The sequence below is a fragment of the Anopheles stephensi genome, chromosome X (assembly GCF_013141755.1).
Source record: "Anopheles stephensi strain Indian chromosome X, UCI_ANSTEP_V1.0, whole genome shotgun sequence".
NCBI classification, from domain to species: Eukaryota; Metazoa; Arthropoda; class Insecta; order Diptera; family Culicidae; genus Anopheles; species Anopheles stephensi.
In genome coordinates, this window is record NC_050201.1 from 5,490,305 (window position 1) to 5,508,886 (window position 18,582).

Consider the following 18,582-nt stretch of genomic DNA (forward strand, 5'->3'; position numbering starts at 1 on the left):
TGGAGGTGTTCCCAGCTAATATTTCGTGTAGTCTCTCGGTAAAAAGTATTTCAATATAAAATAACTCATATATCTCAACACTTTTTTAATTTCTATTCGATCAATCAGATTTTTCGTGCATGAAAACACTCGCTGGCCTACGCCAAATCGTTTTTTCCCTTGCAAGTGAAAGCCTCATAATTTCCCTTTTTGCCCAGCGAGGCCAGGTGAGCATTTGCGCATAGTAGCTGGTAATAAATTTTAATATTTTATAGACAACCAACGGGTAGCTTCTTGAGGACCTTCCCCCAAACCAGCTCCCTGAGCAAACCTCCGTAAATGGGTTTTGTTTAGCCAAGTTTTGCTAACTCGCTGCTTTACTTTCATCAAACTTTTTGCCACCGGTTTGACTGTACTTTCTTTTCCTTGTCTCTTCCTTCATTGTTTATTCCTTTCCGTAGAACCGTAGAAAATCGTAAAACACACATAGCGGACAGCATTAAACTTGGCGCAAATCTTTCCGCCTCTAAACCTCTAAATCGCCCTACGCGTTTTATTGCTCAGCATAATGTTCGCACACCAGGCTGCAACCAGGCACCGGGAATCCTTTTCCACCGGGAAAATAAACTTCCTCAAAACACATTCACACACGGTGTGTTGGTAGATTTTGACACACTGCCATTCTGCTTACAGTTCCTGCCCGTGCGACGCAAACAGCCCGCCGGTGGAGCGCAATGGGAAAACGAAATAAAATCATCGTTTCCTTCCCCCAAAACCGTTGTGTGCCGATTTCCGCTTGCTGTTTTCTTCACGCCACACACACACACACACACACACATGCGATCATTTTCCTTCCACTAGCCTTCGAATCGAATCAATCATCTTAAAAGCTTTCTCCCTAAACTTTGGCCCAATCACGTGTGTGTGTGTGTGTCGTGGTTCGGTTGGTGTAGTAAGCGAAAGGAACGGAAAAGGTTACAATATTTATCAATCAGCTCAATCTAGCGTGTTAAGAAGAGTGTGTGTGTGTGTGGGAAAATGTATACCCAAGGGAGATGTGTGTGTGTGTGTGTGTTTGTAATGGGAACTGTGAGTGACACAAGCACCGAAGGGAAGAGATAAGAAGGAAGTCAAATCCTTTCGAAAATCCCATTCTCCTTGGCATGGTGGCTGTTGGTCACAGCATACGAACGCAAGGAGAGGAACACGAACTAGAAGAAGGAAGAGTGACAACAAGAGGGTGTGAAGTTTATGCCGTGGATGAAATTGTCCCTAACAAACGCTGGTGGAATGTTGTCTTTCTAGATCGGCTAAACTGAGTGGTTATATCGAGAGTAATGGAAGGAAATGGGTATTAATTTGTCCTGGGAAAAAAATTGCGATAAATTCAGCTACAGAAGAGAGCCATTATGTACTTCAAAAGGCCTTAAAAGTGTTTGAAAATTAGAACTTAATCAGTAAATCAATGATTGACATTATTTTTTGCATTCACATTGGGTTAAATCTAAGTTAAGAAACAAGCGAGGAGGACCGCGTGAGAGGGAGTGTGTGAGCAGGAAGAGGAAGGGGGAAGGTGAAAAGCAGCGGAATAGAGTAGATTTGTGGTCTAGAAATAGTGTAGTCGTAAATTTAAATGCTACACAATCAAAGACACTCCCATCCCACACATCACGATCTAGTCGAGGTTTGAACTCAATACTTGCCTTGCTGAGATCCCACACGGTAACCACAGGACCATGTGGCTAACAAGCTTGAGCCATGCACACGTGCCATATAAACGACACATAAACCTCATTTCTCATGATTTAAGAAAAACCATAAATGATTTCTCTTCTAAGTTTTTTATTTTATTAAAAGTCTATTTTAATCAGAATTCACGTAAAAACAATCATCCTAATGTGTGCCATAAATAATTTCTTATAAAATAAGCCGTTTCGTTCGCTGGCTGAATTTAATGCATGCGCACCAAATGCATCTCATCACAATCAAATACATGTCCTATTTTGTTCCAAGACACTGAAATGCCCGCACGTGTACACACGGGCAGAAATCGATTCCCTGCTGTTGAATCGTTCCCATTCACAATTTACCATGGAATGGAAAACGATCGCTCGTTAAGGGAAGCAGCTCTGAGGTCGGTTTGCAAAAAAAAAACTCCATCCCCCTCGAGGGAAAACAAAAACAAGCGCAGATTGGAGAAAACTAAAGCAAAACAACAAAATGGGGACGCGTAACGAAACCGATACCAGCGTCGCTATCAAGATCCGAGCGACAGAACCGACAGAAAAGTCACCGAAAATCCATGTGACGGGAGCTGGTGGAGCTCGTTCCGAAAATGGGGAGGAAGAGCATGTGCAAAGGGCAATTCATTACTGGCATTTTTCACTGCTACTGATTTTCCGCCCAACCACAACGAACCCCCCCAGAGATCCCTCGTATCTCATTTCTCCGGTCGCAGGTTCTTCTTAACAAGCGCACGGAACCGATTGACACCGAGCTGAGGTGGGAAGTTTATTCCTGTGTTTCTAGGGTGACGTTGAGAATTTTCCCCGTACGCTGGAAAAGCGATCGAGAGCGGGACGGGCGGATACTAGTAGGTTAAGCGATGCTGTTCTCGCCGATGGTCTCGTTTTTCCGTAGTGCCGCTGTCGTGATTGATTAGCGGCAGTTAATTCATAATTTATTTAAAAAGTCCTAAATCCCGTGACGAGCGTGTAGGAATAAAGTTGCCATCAATCAATGGATTTCAACCTTCCCCGGCTACGCTTCTCCGGAGACTGCAGTGCATTTTTATCACATTTTAAGTTTGCTTTAATAAAAGACAAAACGTTTGACTCATTTTTTTCCTTCTCGTCTGTCTCTCTCTCTCTCTCTCTCTCTCTCTCTCTTTCTTATCTTATCTTTTCGTGAGCACATTTTTCACATGCGTCAGATGCTTCCGGATTAGTGGGTAGAATGTTCTGTGCTAATTGACGCAGTCTGTGCGGCGTGCGAATCGGCCCGAACAGGCACGGTGGGAGGTTAATTTAATTAGATTTACGTTTGCGGTCGAGCAAGGTAGCATTCGCAACCTCGCGCACAATGCGTCGAGATCGATCGTGTGCTATGCTAATGAGACAAGCCTTCTTACATCACGCGAAACATACACCTTCGATGTAGCTCGCTGCGATTAAGCTGTTAAAAACACAATCCAAACTAAACAAAACCAGCACAAAAAAACCCTCCCCGAAACACTCACCTAGCAACGATCTTAAACCATTATTGCCCCCTATCGATCGACCTGTTGCGTGAAGGCTCTACCATGTGATGAAGTTGATGAATCGCTTGTTAACATGAGCGAAGCAAGCACTGGGCTCGTACAGCTTGTTTCGGTTAGTGTGAAATCGAATTAACGTCACGCATCTCAACTCACTCGTTAGAGTTCTCGAGCTTCATTTTTTAGTGCCCAAATCATCGACTCCAATCAATTAGTTCGCCTTCGGGTGGACTACTCAGGAGTCCGAATATCTGTGTGTGTCCACTGTATGTAGAAGCAAAACATGGCTATCGGTAAATAAAATTCCAACACCCCGGTAAAGCTGTAATTGAATTTCTCAATTCGTAGTAAACCACACCCGCTGGGCTTTGGGTTTCCGGGTTGTTCCTTTTTTTGCGCGGTACAATCTAGCGCCATTGCGATCGATGAGGTATGGCCAGCGAACGGTTCGCTATTTGCATGTCCCAAACCACCGAAAACGACCACTAAAAACCCGAACCTCCGCCACGTCCCCGACTCGACTTCATAATAACAATATTTGTTAAATTTCTGTCCATCATACACTCCGCCAGCTCCCTTGGAAACTCGTCGAAAACCCCCCAATAACTGGCAAATGGTGGCAACCCTTTTTTTTCGGTTCAAATAAAAAAGACAGAATTGGCTTCATTTTAGCACCCTGGCCAGAATCGATAAGGAAACTTATCGTTCCATTTACACCGAATATCCGCCAGAGAGAGAAAAAAAAAACCAACCGGGCAAGGGTCACGCACTGAACGGGATATTACCCGTCATGAATCCGTTCCGTCTGGTGTATTACAGCAGCAACCGAAATAAAAAGGGAGAGAAGAAACGAAAGGTGTCGAAAGGTTCCTTGACGATCGAAACCGATATTGGTCCTCGTGGTGCATCTCAGTTGTGGCGAGCTTTTAGTATGGCTAGTTTTGTGTGCGTGTGTGTGTATTTTCCGGTCCGGAAACTGGTTCAGGAATGGAGTATTAGGAAGATAATTTTTCGACAAAATGGATTGAAGATATTGCAGGTTACTTACTATAAAGGCTCCTTCCGAGGGAGCGGCTCTGCAGATATTGAAGCTGTATTCAAATTGAGTTTCTAGCAAGGACTTGCAAGAGAGTGTCTTTGTACGATAAAGCAGAGCTGTTGCATGCGCAGTGGATATAAGTTTTAAGACAAGCATTCGTTTCAATGAAGACTATCGGTTAGTTGATTTAATGACACTCAGACACTCTGAGAAGCATTGCCATGGCTTGGGAAAATCAAAGGTCATATAGAGTAGATTAAGTCTGTAGAAGGTTATCAGAACCTGGATCCCCATCAATCGTTAAAGGGTATAAGTTCTTCGAGCCACTCATCCTGGATATTCTGAGACAGTTCTGGAAGACATATAAAAATTCTCAATGCCCTCTAAAAACAATCCCTAAAATCGGTAGTATAGCCTTCCTTTGAGAAGATTACTCTGACCCTCTGTGGCTCTGATTATGGCGAGATGATCTCCGGCAATCCTCGAAGAGTCGTTCGAGGTGCAACTCATCCTGGATAATCTAAATCAGTTCTGGACAGCATATTAAGATTCTCAAGGAATTTCTTCATCAAAGCCAAGCTAGCGTTAGAACATTCGTGAGTCGCTGTTTCTCAATAAACTATCTGACTTGCTATTTTCTGTACTGTAATCAAACCTATCGTGCATGCAATGTCCGATGCTTCAGGACCATGGATTCCTCGTTAGTAGGCAAGTACTAGCTGGAGCATGCTAAATATTTTTTGCTTCCATGACTTGCTAGTCCTATCTGAGGAAATAGAATCTGGATAAGATTCAATGTCAGTCTTTTCAGTCTAGAAACTGGGACTCCACTTGATCTAGACAATCAAGCATCAACGCCGAGAGGAAATAGTTAGAACTCACGGTTTAGGACTTATGGCTATTAGTTGCCGATCCTCAAATAATTTTTAGAGATAGTTGAGTAACTTAGGAAGGCCTAGGAAGCTGGATTCTCTAATCGTACCGAGTGATTATCTCTCAGATAAGAAGAAGATGAACAATATTTCACTGCACGGGGTCTTGGAATCTAGTCGAGTGACTCCTCATTGAAAATATTTCAATTCCTCCCAGACGCCTATCCTCTACGTAGCTCAGACAGAATTTGTTCTGGTCTGAGTTCTGAGTACGGAGAGACATTGCTGGAGTAGCCTTCGATAAGCTCTTCCTTTATATAAGCATCTAGTGAAGTCATATTTGCTACCTTGACACCCTGAGGATATCGAGCCCCAGAAAATGTCGGGATTCTGTAGCTTGAAGTCATTTTTCTCTGTAAATGTCAACTCAATGTCTCCTCTAGCTCTGATTAAGTGGTTGGGAGAATACGGTATTTAATAGTTTTTATTAAAATCAGCCAAAACATCTACGTTCAAACGGACTAGAAATTGCATCCGCTCATTTTGCAAAAGAATTAGTGTCACGGGCACACACACGGTATCCTCGAAGTACTCAACGCTAATGAAGGTCCGTCAAGATCTCTTTTTCGATCAAACCCCGTAAATCGATTGTGCCTGAAGGAATGGCCAGGATGGCAATAAATCAAACCGTTTGCCAAATGCATCATCACATCTGCCAGGAACGGATCGCTGGCCAGCTGGTATACGCAAGACAGTTCTTGCATGAAAAAAGCAAAGCAGCAACAAACAAACAAAAACAAAAAAACACACCAATGAACCCCGTTTGCATGTTTTGCGTTTAATAAACGTGGTGCGGTTCAGTCCGACGGAAGCTGGAGGTTGATTTGATTTCATGCACCCGGGACCCAGCCGTGGCGCTTGTGCTGGTGGTGTCTGAGAAACGCAATGGCTGGCCCAGCCCGCCTTTAGCACACACACAGACAACGAATGGAGGGCTTGCTTGCCGGCTCTTGCCACAACATATATTTGCCTATCAAACAATCGCTTGCGCACCCCGACGCCACTGTTTGCCAGCCAGTGTGCCCGGGATACTCCGGGAAAAGCTGAACAAGAGAGTATCATAATGGTGATGGCTTGCACGGCACGGCGAAACGAGGATGAGCAAAAACGGATATGGATACACCGAGTGCTGGTGTATGTACGCACAACTGTTCGTAAGCGTGTGTGTGTGTGTGTGTGAATGTGGTTGTTCCGGCTCCAAACTTCCTGTCCTATACGTGCGAGCACGCGTGCAAAACGTGTCACGAAACTCTAGAGAAAGAGAGAGAGAGAGAGAGAGATAAGGAGAGAGAGAGAGAGGGAGGCACGAAAGGAGCTACGCAGACAAGCGGCAGGGACGAAATTCTCCTGTCAGAATGGAATTTAATTGAAATTGATTCCGCAGGCGCTCCGTGACCATGGCCAATGGTGGCCTGGCACACCATCCCACTCGTCCCAGGTCCCATGCACCACCATAAAACCTCCCGGGTGTTAGCTTCCGCCCCTGTTTTCTATCGAGAGACGATAGGGAGGTAGCAGGAGTTGGAGGGTGGGTCAGGGTGAACGTGGAAGAATGCAGCAAACAGCGGCCCGGAATGGCATTCCTTCGGCTCGAACCTCATCGCTCCCGGTATCGCCGAAGCCGTACCGTACCATCCATCATCTCGAAACGATTTGAGCTCACACGCACACACACACACACAACTGCTGGAGGTGTTCACTTTGTCTCACTAGCCTTTTGGAGCCTTGGAGGCCCTCGGGTGGAAGCGCTCCATACCATCGCTCTAAAAGAGCATCCCGACGCCAACCCGAAGTTCGGCGCTGACAGGACAGCCCGAGGTACGCTGAAATATTCACCGGCCACCGGTTCGGGCACGGGACGGAAAGGAATCCTGCCGATCGTTCCGATTAAGCATTCACAAGTGTCACGTCAACAACTATTTGTGGCCTTTTGCGTACCGCCCGTTCCGACACTCCTGCCCCCGCCCTCCGGGGGGGCATCATCCCAACCCCGCCGTCGGCGGTGTATCGATCGGGAGCAATCCACCAGTGTCCGGAGGTTCAGGTTTTGTATCGGAAGTGCACACTCGCACACTCCATACAACGGCCAGGCCGCCCAACGCTCGCTGGATGTGATGGATTGCTTTTCCTGTTAAGCTCATTACCTTCGGCCGTGTGACCATCGGGCAGCCGAAAATTGGGACAGATAATCCGATCAACACCGAAATTGAACGCTCGCAGCTCGGACACTCGGCAGGGGCCACAGGGTTTTTTAGGGAAGATGTGTTCTCAAGCTGCCAAATAGTAGCCAAAAAAAAGCCGCTCCAGGTGTGAAGTTTGGAAGGTAGTCCACCAGCAAGCTTAAACTGCGTAGAATCAACAAGTTTCCTGGTCCAGAGATTCTAGGTCCGGCTAGGCTAGGCGTTAAGCAACTTCAACTTTATCTTTGAGGCATTGTACCTCGCTAGTCCATACTCTCCAGAAACGAGCCGTGATGCAATAGAATCGCCGATAAGAGGCTCCGCAACACGAACACGACACGCAACATCCGGGCCGATGATGGCGGATCATAGGTTCAAGGCTATCTCCTCGTCAATAAAATATTAAATATTCCATTCCACCAAATTAGCTCCACAGGTGCTACACCTGAGTGTGCGTGTGAGAAAAAAAACCTCCCCCCCCCCCCCTTCATCATCCCATCAGCCTACCGGCACCACCCAGCCCCGGTTTTATGTTACAACAATTATCATCCGGGACGCTATCAGTTGATTACAAAACTGGTGCCTCCGCACAACGAAGGCAACGCACTTTGAAGTGTTTGGCGGGAGGTTCGAACTCGAACCCGAAAGGGTGTTGGCCAACAGCGAAATGTCAGTTAATTTGGTTTGAGTGCCTCCCCTGAAGGCGTCAAACGGCAGCGCGTATTCTACCTGCGGTGGCAAACGATTCTCGACGCTCGCGCTCGCACACAAGCACCACTCCAGCAGGAACAAAACTGTCGTGATGCATTTTCGATCGCATTTCAAATCATTTCCTCAACGGTGGGCGCGCAAGATGGGGGGAGGGGGAGGAATGGAAAGTGAAAAATGAAATTAAATGAAAAACCCATTACCCCAACATACGATTCCCCGTACCCCCCCCCCCCCCCCCCCCCTTGGGTTCGACATCTGTTCGACTTGGGGATATTCAACGTCGCCACACCACCTCGTCCAGCTTGCTTGAGGATCGTGGTACGTCGAGCTTAATTTGATTTTATTCAAACAAAAACACATTTCACCTGATCCGCACGGGTCCCGCCTTTCTCCCATATCCGCGAATGCGCGAGAAACAAATGGCAGCAGTCTGTGGGATCTCTGGTCTGCAACAAAAAAGTAGAACTGCCGCTGTCGTGGAGTCCAAAGAATATGGTTCGGTGGATAAATTTAGTTTCACTTTTTAGTTTGGCTTGGCTGCGATGCCAAGAAGAAGCAGAAGGGCATAAACATTGGCGACCGCACAAAAATAGCCACGAAAATGGAAATGAATTGTGTGTGTGTGTGTGTGTGTGGTGAGCGAGATCACGAACCGATTGCGAAAACGTCGGCTGCTCACAATATTCCGAGCGAGTCAACACCCTTCCAGACCGGTTGAACCAATGATGGGGTGATGAATGAAAACTTTCCAGTTTTCTTCTCACACACACACAGGCACACATTCAAATGTATATTTCACTTTACACCTGTTCGGGCATAAATTCTACTCCCACTTCCACCACCATCCACTCCAACTGGATCGGGAGTTTCAGTTCTGTTCCTCGGCGCTTGGTTGCCCGCTGGTGTAATGGCCGGGAAGTGGGTGATCCCTCGTAAGCCCATGTCCACTTTGACAGGGCGCCCCAAAAATTGCGATCCGTTGCGGAATGTGGAACGGCGTTCCGAAGGGTTTTCCGGTTACGGAATCGGCTAATCCTCGCAAATGCAGTCGAGCTGAGCTGAAGCGAGAATGGAGGGATGGCGTTTAATCTAGCATAACCCTTTTTTGTTTGCTGCTCTGCCTCTGGACGGGGGGGGGGGGGGAACGATGGAGCCGTGCAGGGAACGCTGAGGTCCTGTCAAAACAGGCGCCCGGAAGCGACCGGAAATGGATCGCATCAATTTGGATGAGTGGTTCAGAATAGACAAACAAACCAAAACAGCGCGCTGAAAGCGAGAAATAGCGTAGAGCGCGAGCAACTTTTTTTTTTCCTGGGGGTTGGTCCGACTGGCCAGCGGAAGGTTTCACCCATTTTTTCTGTGTGTGTGTGTGTGTGTGTCTGCTCCGCTTGATCCGCTCCATCTCCATCGTTGTAACCCGGTGTTGGAAAGCGGCGAGCCGAGGAAAGGGATATAAAATTCCCGATCCCAAATCAAACCTTGCTCAAAAATCGTTCACACCGTAAATCCTCGATAATCGCGGCATAATCCCATTAAAAGTAGCGCCAGGTCCGGCACCACCCGGATCCTACCGGTGGGTAAGTTACCGATCCTAAATTGTTTAACCGTTGTTGGCCCGGTGAAAATGCGCCGGCGAAAAAAAAACTTTCCACCAGACAGACATTTCAAGACCAGCATCCAATAACTGGTGGAATTTTTTTTTATTAACTCGTTTTTTTTTGCTTGGCCTTTTGTTGGGATATTTAGTGATGTCCCACATCTTCGCACCGGGTAACACTGGACCAGGAACTTTAAGTGATTTAGACAGCCAGCAGGCTGCTACCCATTTCGCTCAATCACATTAAATGACTCGCCCAGCGCTGACCCGGCGCTAGTGAAGTGTGCGTTTGATTGCATTCCGCACAACCACCGGCGGTCACTTTGCCGGAAGAATGCATCATAAATGTGGGCTGGCGCCCATCGATCACGCACACCCATGCCTGTGCGAGCAGTCGCACCAGGCGACCGTAATTGACGAATGCCTCTTCCGGACATCGTCATCCGGACCACAGAGAGAGAGACAGAGAGAGTTCGCGTGCAGAACAAAGGCGCGTGATCGGGCGAGCCTATCTTGTCGGGCTCATCTTCGACAGCACCGGGGCACATTCCAGCGTATGTGTGTGTGTGTGTGTGTCGCCGTCCACCGTACGCGTGATTATTTGTGAGCCTGGTGTTGCATGATTGAGCCGTTGTCCCTACGCGTGCCATCTAATGGGATGTTGGCTGGCTCGGCCATCCAGTCCGAGTTGTTGGTGATGACATAAACGCACACGCACTCACGGACACCACGCTACAAATTGGTCGAATGTTCAATTATGTTGCAACAATGTTGTGATGGAAACACACACAGCAAAGAAACGCAGGCGACACCGTTCACCGAAAAACTGTCACACCCTGGGGCTTACTGCGCAGGAAAAGGTATCAGAATTCGGTTATTCAGGTTTCGGTTTTTTTTTCCTTCATTTCTTTTGCTTGGTTCCCACACCCCGAGGGACAATGCCACAGGTTGTAATTTCTCCAAAAAGTTCCCAACCGAACGGTGGGACCTGAGGGGCACGGGCGAGGTGTCGAGAGTAGTTGATGGGCGCTTAAACGTTCGGTCGCCTGTTGTCGTTGTTTTCGGGGGTGATTTGTTGCCACGCATCCCCTTCTCACCCTCCTGTTCCATCCCGCCCAACTCTGGACGGTTCATTAAAGTATCCCGTACCGTACCGTACCGTAGGGCCGCGTAAAAGCTGGAGGCGTTCGGGCATGATTTACACCGGTCTCGCCTGTTTCGAGCATTTTTATGAGCGTCCCGCCGAAACCGTGGGGCCCACCTTTATCGCCGGACGGTTGGTAGGCGTGCCGCGATGGCCCCCTTACACACATATATTTATAGCGGGTGTTCGCCTCGCGCTCGAGAATGCTTTATTTTCGCATGGCTTTACTCCCCAACTCCAGCTCCTCCATCGCCGACGGGTTTGAGAGTCCAGATAAAATACAGAGAGGTATCTAAGGATATACAGAGCTGCGGGATTTACCCACCAAAAACGGGAGGATGTTGTACTTGTGACGCACACCAACTTTATGAAGTTAAATTGCTTCAAAATAAAATATCTACTGGACGCAGCAAACCGTTGCGTCCGTTTAGTGAAGTTGAAGTATGTAGGAACCTACGGATAAAGTGTTGCTGCGAGGGTCTGCCTCGGTGCTGGAATCAAAGGAAGGTTCCTGTCCCGTTTGATAGAGTCTGCGGCAGGTTGATTGATGCTGGTGAGATACACTTTCCGAACGAGCAACACCTCCAGAACCTCCCTACACGGCGGCTGATGGCCATATCATAATCACACACGTACGCACACACAGCTTTAAATTTCACTCACACACACACACTCATTTCACAGCGTAAGCTATACATGGTGTATAGTTGGAAGGCAAAATATTGGGACCCGCTAGTACCACCGGGTACAGACACTAGACTAGAGCTATTAGGTAGTAATATCTGGAACATGTTGAAGAAAATCGAAATAACGTTTTAAAAACAATTGCTCACCACGAAAAGCTGATTGATTATGCCTGTCATTACTATTGAGAAGAAAGAAGTACTAAGGCAGTGTGTTCTCAGTATATTATCGTATCGTTAGCCATCGTTTTACCGGGCTTGGCGAAAGTATCTTAACGCACTAGCTAACCATTCCTAACGAGCCTAAGGAATCGGCAATCGATTCTCGCCTTAGACTTGGGCGAAACACTTCCAAGCTTCTGCTGAGCTCACTTAATCCTGCCTCCAACTGACAAGTGACCCTCAGAACAAACCCCGAAAAACAAAAACCCAACCCCAGAAGGCTAAGCGGTCAGTACACACTTGGAAAGGTGTTACTATCGGGGGCTAGCAGCAGACACGTTCGCTGTGAGATGAGAATCAATGCTAATTAGGTTTCGAACGCCGGATCTCACCTCCGGAACTCGGTTCGTTTTGCTCAGTAACGGGGTAGATAAGCTTTTGCAAAAGCCGTTAACGAATAGTCTAAAGGTTGGCGTTGGAGGTGGATTTTATATTGAGCCGAACGGGAAAGACTTCTATCTAATTTTGGCACGCCTGATGAGCAATTCTGTTTCTATCGTCCAAAGAAGACAAAATCAACTTCAAGCAAAATCAGGGTGTGAAAACGGGTCTGGGATATTGAAGAGCGCACCACTTCAAGGTGAGATCCAAAGATCCGGACACGGTACATCCTTGTTGTGGCTGACTAATCCACACAAAGCTAAGCGTTGATTGATTGACCGATATTGGACGTGTGTGTGTGTGTGTACGCTTTAAGCGGATTCTGCACGGACTCGGTGTGTTGTGTGTCCGCTCGAAAGGTTAAGGATGGCTGATGTTGGCAGACCAAAGCCTACCAGGAAAACCTCAAGAGGTGGTGGTTTTGTGCCCGACCGACGGCAATCTTGTCCCGATCTACCGGACAAGTGTACCAAAATGATCCTACAACTTCAAATATACATCACACAAACCAACAGAACAGAATTCTTCTCGCCTAAAAGCCTGAAGAGACAACAAGTGCTTCCGAAGCGCGCACGCTTCACGGGTGTGATTTGATTGATGAGGAAGTTGATTGACGAACTGGACCGAGAGAGAGCGAGCGAGCAAAAAAAGTGGGCGAAAACAGATTTCTCCACCTTCCCGTCCCGGCTAGAGCTGTACATTAGTGTGTTTACCTTGCTTTCTTTGTGACACTGTGTGTGTGCGTGTGTGCCGTTACTTGGTAGGCTCACTCTTTAGCGTCCCTTATGGCGTCCATTTTAGTTTCGTCCGGCTGTTCCTTACGGCTTACTGTCCACGGCACGGCGTGAAAGCGACAGACTCTGGGTCACAGCACAACTGGTCGGACAATCACGGACACACAAACACACTAGACACACATACACACGCGCACACATCTATTTACAGGCAATATTCACAAACACTTCAAACACTTCCGAAAAAACGTTGAAATTGTGATCGATGAATCCGGGATATTGATCGCCCTATGGCCACTATGACACAAGGCGACTCACACCGCGGCACAGTGTTGATCCACACTACAAGGACGATCGTCCTGCTCGATCGAAAGGTCGCCTGAAAGGTATGCAATACGGGTAGCAAAATGTCGGGTCTTAAGCCTGCGGAACCTTACAACAGCCGACTAAAACTCCTGTTGCTGGTGAGATACACTGATGTAAATCGATTGGACAAAACCACACTACAAGACCCCCTTGTTCACCTCTTCACACTCTAACCTACCCCCCCCCCCCCCCCCCCTCTACCTAAAAGGATCGACTCTTCTTGCAAAAGTTTTGTGTCTTGCGTTTTTTTGTTGGCTTCGTAGCTTTTTAGGTGAGCTGTGAAGGCGCCTCTAGACAGCCTCGATGTGAGCCGAAGCGCGGTTCTTGCAGGGATGTCCTAAGTTTTCCGTCCCACCACCCCCTCCTGCTTTCCCCCGCACAACTTCAGAAATTCTACCCCTTTCCGACGATCTCGCAGTCTCACACGGGTTTGTTGGGGGACTTTTTTTTGTTGTTGGTAGATTCCGCTTCCGCCTTTTGGTCTCTGCTGGATCGCAAGTCCTCTTTTTTCCCACGCCTTGTACTTGCCTATATTATCTATGTGTGTGTGTGTGTGTTGATGTGTTGGTTTCTAAGACTTTTTGCCACCGCGGGGTTTTTCGGCAAATATAATACACTTTTCTTTACGCCTTTCCTGTACCGTCCGTCGATTGTTCCTTGTGTCTTCCTGTGTGGGAAGTTGATGCTCTTTTTTGCCGACTCTACGCTCGCTCCCCCTGTGTGTGTGTATCTTCATCTTCCTTTTCTACTTCGTCTGTTTTGTGGTGGAATTTGCTTCTTTTTTTTCTCTCGCTCCCCCAAGACGATAGACCGGTCGCTTTACCCAATTCCGATACCGAACTCTTTAAGCTTCCTTTTGTGTGTGTGTGTGTGTGTGTGTGTGTGTGTGTGTCCCGTTACCGTCACGCTTTTCTGCCATCCAGCACACACGCACACGGTATGGCGGAAGCATTTTCCCATTCAAGATCCCGAAACGGGCAAACGGGATCCCTCAGCCCTGAGTTTGCCGGAAATGCTTCGGGGAGAAGAATAAGTCGCCGGCCAAAGTAAAAAAACGAAAAACCTACGTGAACTTGGCAGAATACACAGCATTCCCAAACGCCCAAAGACTCGAACGATCAGGTAAAGAAAGGAACAACAGCGAACCAACAGAAGAAGAAGCAACAAAAAAATGGCCGCTTGCTACACCAGCATCCGGCGTTCCTAGTTGCAGTTCACCGTCGCCCCAACAATTTTTCGGGGCCAAAGATTTTCGTGTGCAATCGTTTTTGTTGCTTCAATGCAGTTTCCTATCGTGCTGCTCACGGCACACACACACAACAAAAGGTCCAGGGGAACAAATCGGATATTTAAGCGATATCTTGCCCAAAACGGTACCAGCGAACTTTTTTTGTTGTCGTGTTGGGTGTACATCCGATGCGAAGGAAGCTGGAGCTGGTGGTTGGAAAAGCGAAACTCATTTCGGTTTGGCGGTGGGCTTTTCGAATGGAGACAGGGAAAAATGATGGAGATTAAAAATAACGGCCAGCCCCTAAATAATGTGTGCCACCGGTTTGTGAAAGGGGTTTCCCATGGGGGGGGAGTTTCACGAACAAGCCACCAACAAACAGAGTAGAAGCCAGGAACCATGGCTCTATGTCTTCACTGGCCTTCTACTAGAATCCTGACAAAACATCGAACCCAACAATCAATTGGGCGACGGTCACATACACACACACACACATACACAAAGGCTTCGCAATTTAAAAACAATAAAGCACCATTAGCCAGGCCGACGGCTATTGTGTTGTGGGTTCGTTTTCCTAATTTAAAAAAAAAGTTGGCTCCCCCCCACCGAAAACAAAAATGCTGGCAGTCTGGTGTACCACCAGAAACAATCAGATCAGGGTGACACAATCACTCGCGGAGGCGCGCGACAAAAAACAAAGAGCTGGCTGGAGCTGGTCTTAGGTCCAGGCGGATCATGCGGTGCGGATGAAGCTGGGAAAGATTAATTTCCTATCCGGATATTTCACACCACCCGTCCCTTCCGATAGCTCCTCTTAATCTAGACCTCCAGATTCCTTATTATCGCTGGATGCTCAAGTGAAGAAAACAAAAAAAACGAAGAAGCATAAGGAACGGATAAGGATGTCCCAAACAGCAAAGTGTCCTCCGTGTGCCCAAAGCAAAAGGACAGCGCAAAGAGTTTCCCAACAGGCAGCACCAAGAAAAAAAAATCCTGGATGTGTGGATCCCTGAATTTGAATCTGGCAGGGAGAAGGATAGTCCACAGGAATAGACGAATCGGCTCTCGGCTGTTGAGGCTTAAAAAAAAATGAGCAAAAGGGACCACCGTGCCTATCCCGAAAGGTATTGCGAGTTCCTGTTGCGTAGCGGTGCATAGGGAAAATAATAATTTCCTATCGCCGAAAATCATCCCCGAGAAGAAGGCAAAAAAAGGTGTTTGCTTGAAATGCTGGACACACCAACAAGAACCCGCGCGAGGAAGAAAAAATATTGGAGTCACTAGTCAAAAAGGATTGGCTGAGGGTGTTAAAGGTGTGGCTTTTGCTGTCTGAAGCTTCAAAGCAGGTAGAAGAAAGTGATCTTGATCTCTCGCGGTTTGCTTCCTTGATGATATCCTGTTGGGACCTAGCTATTCTGAAGATATAAGAGCTACAAGCACGCTAGACACCCGGAAACGGAAGATCTCGTCTGATCGTTCGCATTTGCCGCCGCAATACGGTTTAACACTTCTGCACTCTAGCCAGGTTGATTGGTAAGTTTTGCAGGATAATTCTGGTGGGTTTTTGGAATGCATTCGGAGAGCATGTAGGCGTTAGATGGCCGGTGTCAAAATTGGTTCAATTAAACTAGCTCACTCACGGCTACATTGAGGACCGGGACCTCCTCAAGCACAACAGTACTTGAAGGCACAACCAATGGTTGGATCACACACCCTACGAAAGTACACTCCCGTCTCACTATTCTTCACACGCAAAACAAACGCCACACCTCCGAAAGTATAGCCCAGATAGGATCACACACCAGTTGGTCTTAACGCATCTAATCGCACACTCATCGCACCTTGCCCGGTGCGAACACGGTTCACAATACTTAAATACAGAAACAATCGTGCTTATCGTCGTCGACTAACATCGAGCCGCCCATTAAGAACACGCACTTACACACACACACACACACGCACATTCATTTACGCACCACTCTCACCCCCGTTTGCCGTTTGCGCTGGCAAACCCGAATCTACTGATACAGGTGCTGCTACTGCTGCTACTGCTGCTGCTGCTACCTGTATCCGACTGTCTGTCTGTCCACTGCCCGTCGGTCGGACGCTTCGGTTGTTCCAGTGTGTACGCTCCGCTTCGGGCACTGTTGCCTGGGACGAGTACAGAACCATACTGAACCGTACGGTCCGATCCCATCTTCCGGCTTAGCTCCATTCCGGTGCAGCTTCGGTTTCCCACGGCACACCGAATGAACGGCCCGGCCGAAGTGAGCACCTTCGGCAAACCCCGACCGTGATGCCGTACGTTCGGCAACCTGTTTCACGCACGCGATGGGAAAATGGAAGCGAAACCGAACGCGAACGGGAACGCTGCTCGGTGGTGCGCTCACGCACTTACAAAAAAAAAAAATTGCTCGGGGAACTCACGCGCGTTGAAACAATGGAGCGTGTGTGAGTGTGTAGTACGACGATGGATGTCTAGCACGAGAATGGCGCCAGAATTTTTGTTGGCGGTGCGCGCTCTTATCGTTTCCGATGGTGCTGGCCGTGCCCGCGGCCCGTACCCGCATCGCTTTGTTCAATTTAATTATTTCGTTGCGAGCTTTCTTTTGAGCCTTCTGATCGGTTGTGTTCCGATACTATCGATATCACTAAAACCGGTTGTGTAGTTGTGTATCAAATTGAGTACATGACAGCTCCGGAGACCGGCGATACAGATATAAGACCGCTTCCACAGATATCTCTGCTTCTACTTCTTTAGCTATAATACCTCAAGCGTGCTTAGGCCTCCCATTAATGTCTTCCTGTAGGTTAATTACAGAGTATACTTCAGTACATATAAGCTGCAGAAACGTCTGATAAAAATCCTATCTTCTTCTACTTCTTTAGCTCCGAAACCTTAAAAGTTCTCAAGGAAGGTTAAGAATAACCTTAAGGAATAAGATACAAGACCTAATTCAGAGATCTGTCTTCTTCTGCTACTCTGACTATACAACTTCAAGAGTTCTAAGGCCTACCATTACTACTTTCCTTAACTTTAGTTCAGTAGATTACAGCTACAGAGACCTCTTCTACAGATTCGAGACCTCTATCAGGAAACTGCTTGTTTCTGCCTCTTTGGTTTCAAAACCTTCAGAGTTTTTGGGCTTATGGCTACCTTCACGATAGTTACAGAGTACACTTAAGAACGTTACAGCTACAGAGATCTCTGATACGGATACAAGACTTCTTCCAGAGATATCTCTTCTCCAAACCCTGAAGAGTTGTTAGGCCTACCATCCGGGATTTCCTTGACGTAGGTTACCCGTGTCTCTGGATAGTTCATCCTGCTTGCAAAGAAACGTTTCCAGCAGGGAATTTGATACCCGACGCTTCTTGGTGTGAAGTCCAGTAAAACCTCGCCCTCCTCGAGACCTCCCATCTAGAGATCTATCTGTGTTGGACCAAACTAGTGGACCAAACATTACCAAGAAGTGGCAGCAATTGTGAGTGATTCCTACAACACTATCTCCACTCAAGTTGACAGTCGATTGTCGACTGTACGTGTTGTGGCAGCGTGTAGATCTCTATACAGCTCAGCTGGCAAGCCAGAACCATTCGGGCTTGTACTTACCGCCAACGGCTACACGCTGACCTGCGAAAAAACCCCAGCAACGGATCATCATCCCTTCAAACGAACGCTTGTCCTTAAGTAACAACAAAAGACGTTGCACCGCTATCGATCACAGGGAACACACACACGGCACAAATCCTTTCGCATCGGCTAGAGTGATGTGCCCCCCCACCCGTGCTTTGCCATCTAAACCGTGCTAATGCATTTTTCCTTTCTTCCAAGTGTGCTGCACAACACGCCTCTACCAGTGACGGGAAGCGATAAAAGGCATTACGCTGTCTGCAATCCGGCAACACTCTTCGCCATCGCTCGTTCGCTGCTGCGTGACATGCTTTTTAAAACCACAATATCAGCATTGTACTAGAAGTGGGGTTAGCGGGGAGGGTTTTTTTTCTCTTCCTCCTCATGTGTGCATACAGGCATGCGTGTCGATGTACGTGTATATATATCTCAGCAATCCGCAATCGATAGTAAGAAAAGAAAACGGCAAGCTTAACCATTTAACAGTGCACCGTGT

General features: G+C 47.5%; 1 protein-coding gene across 10 annotated transcripts in view; it reads right to left on the reverse strand.

Moving 5' to 3' along the window:
• Positions 1-16,629, reverse strand: part of LOC118515315 (alpha-2Db adrenergic receptor) — a 139,180-nt gene extending 122,551 nt beyond the window's left edge. The window contains exons 1-3 of one of the 10 annotated variants that reach the window (XM_036062015.1): positions 16,438-16,629; positions 12,838-13,237; positions 11,296-11,620 (exon numbers count right to left, since the gene is read on the reverse strand). The gene's annotated coding sequence lies outside the window, so the exon portion shown is untranslated. Of the gene's footprint in view, positions 1-11,295; positions 11,621-12,837; positions 13,238-16,390 lie in introns of all 10 variants that reach the window. The other 9 variants (XM_036062011.1, XM_036062019.1, XM_036062016.1 and 6 more) reach the window with 9 other exon arrangements.
• Between the last annotated feature and the right edge of the window lie 1,953 nt (positions 16,630-18,582).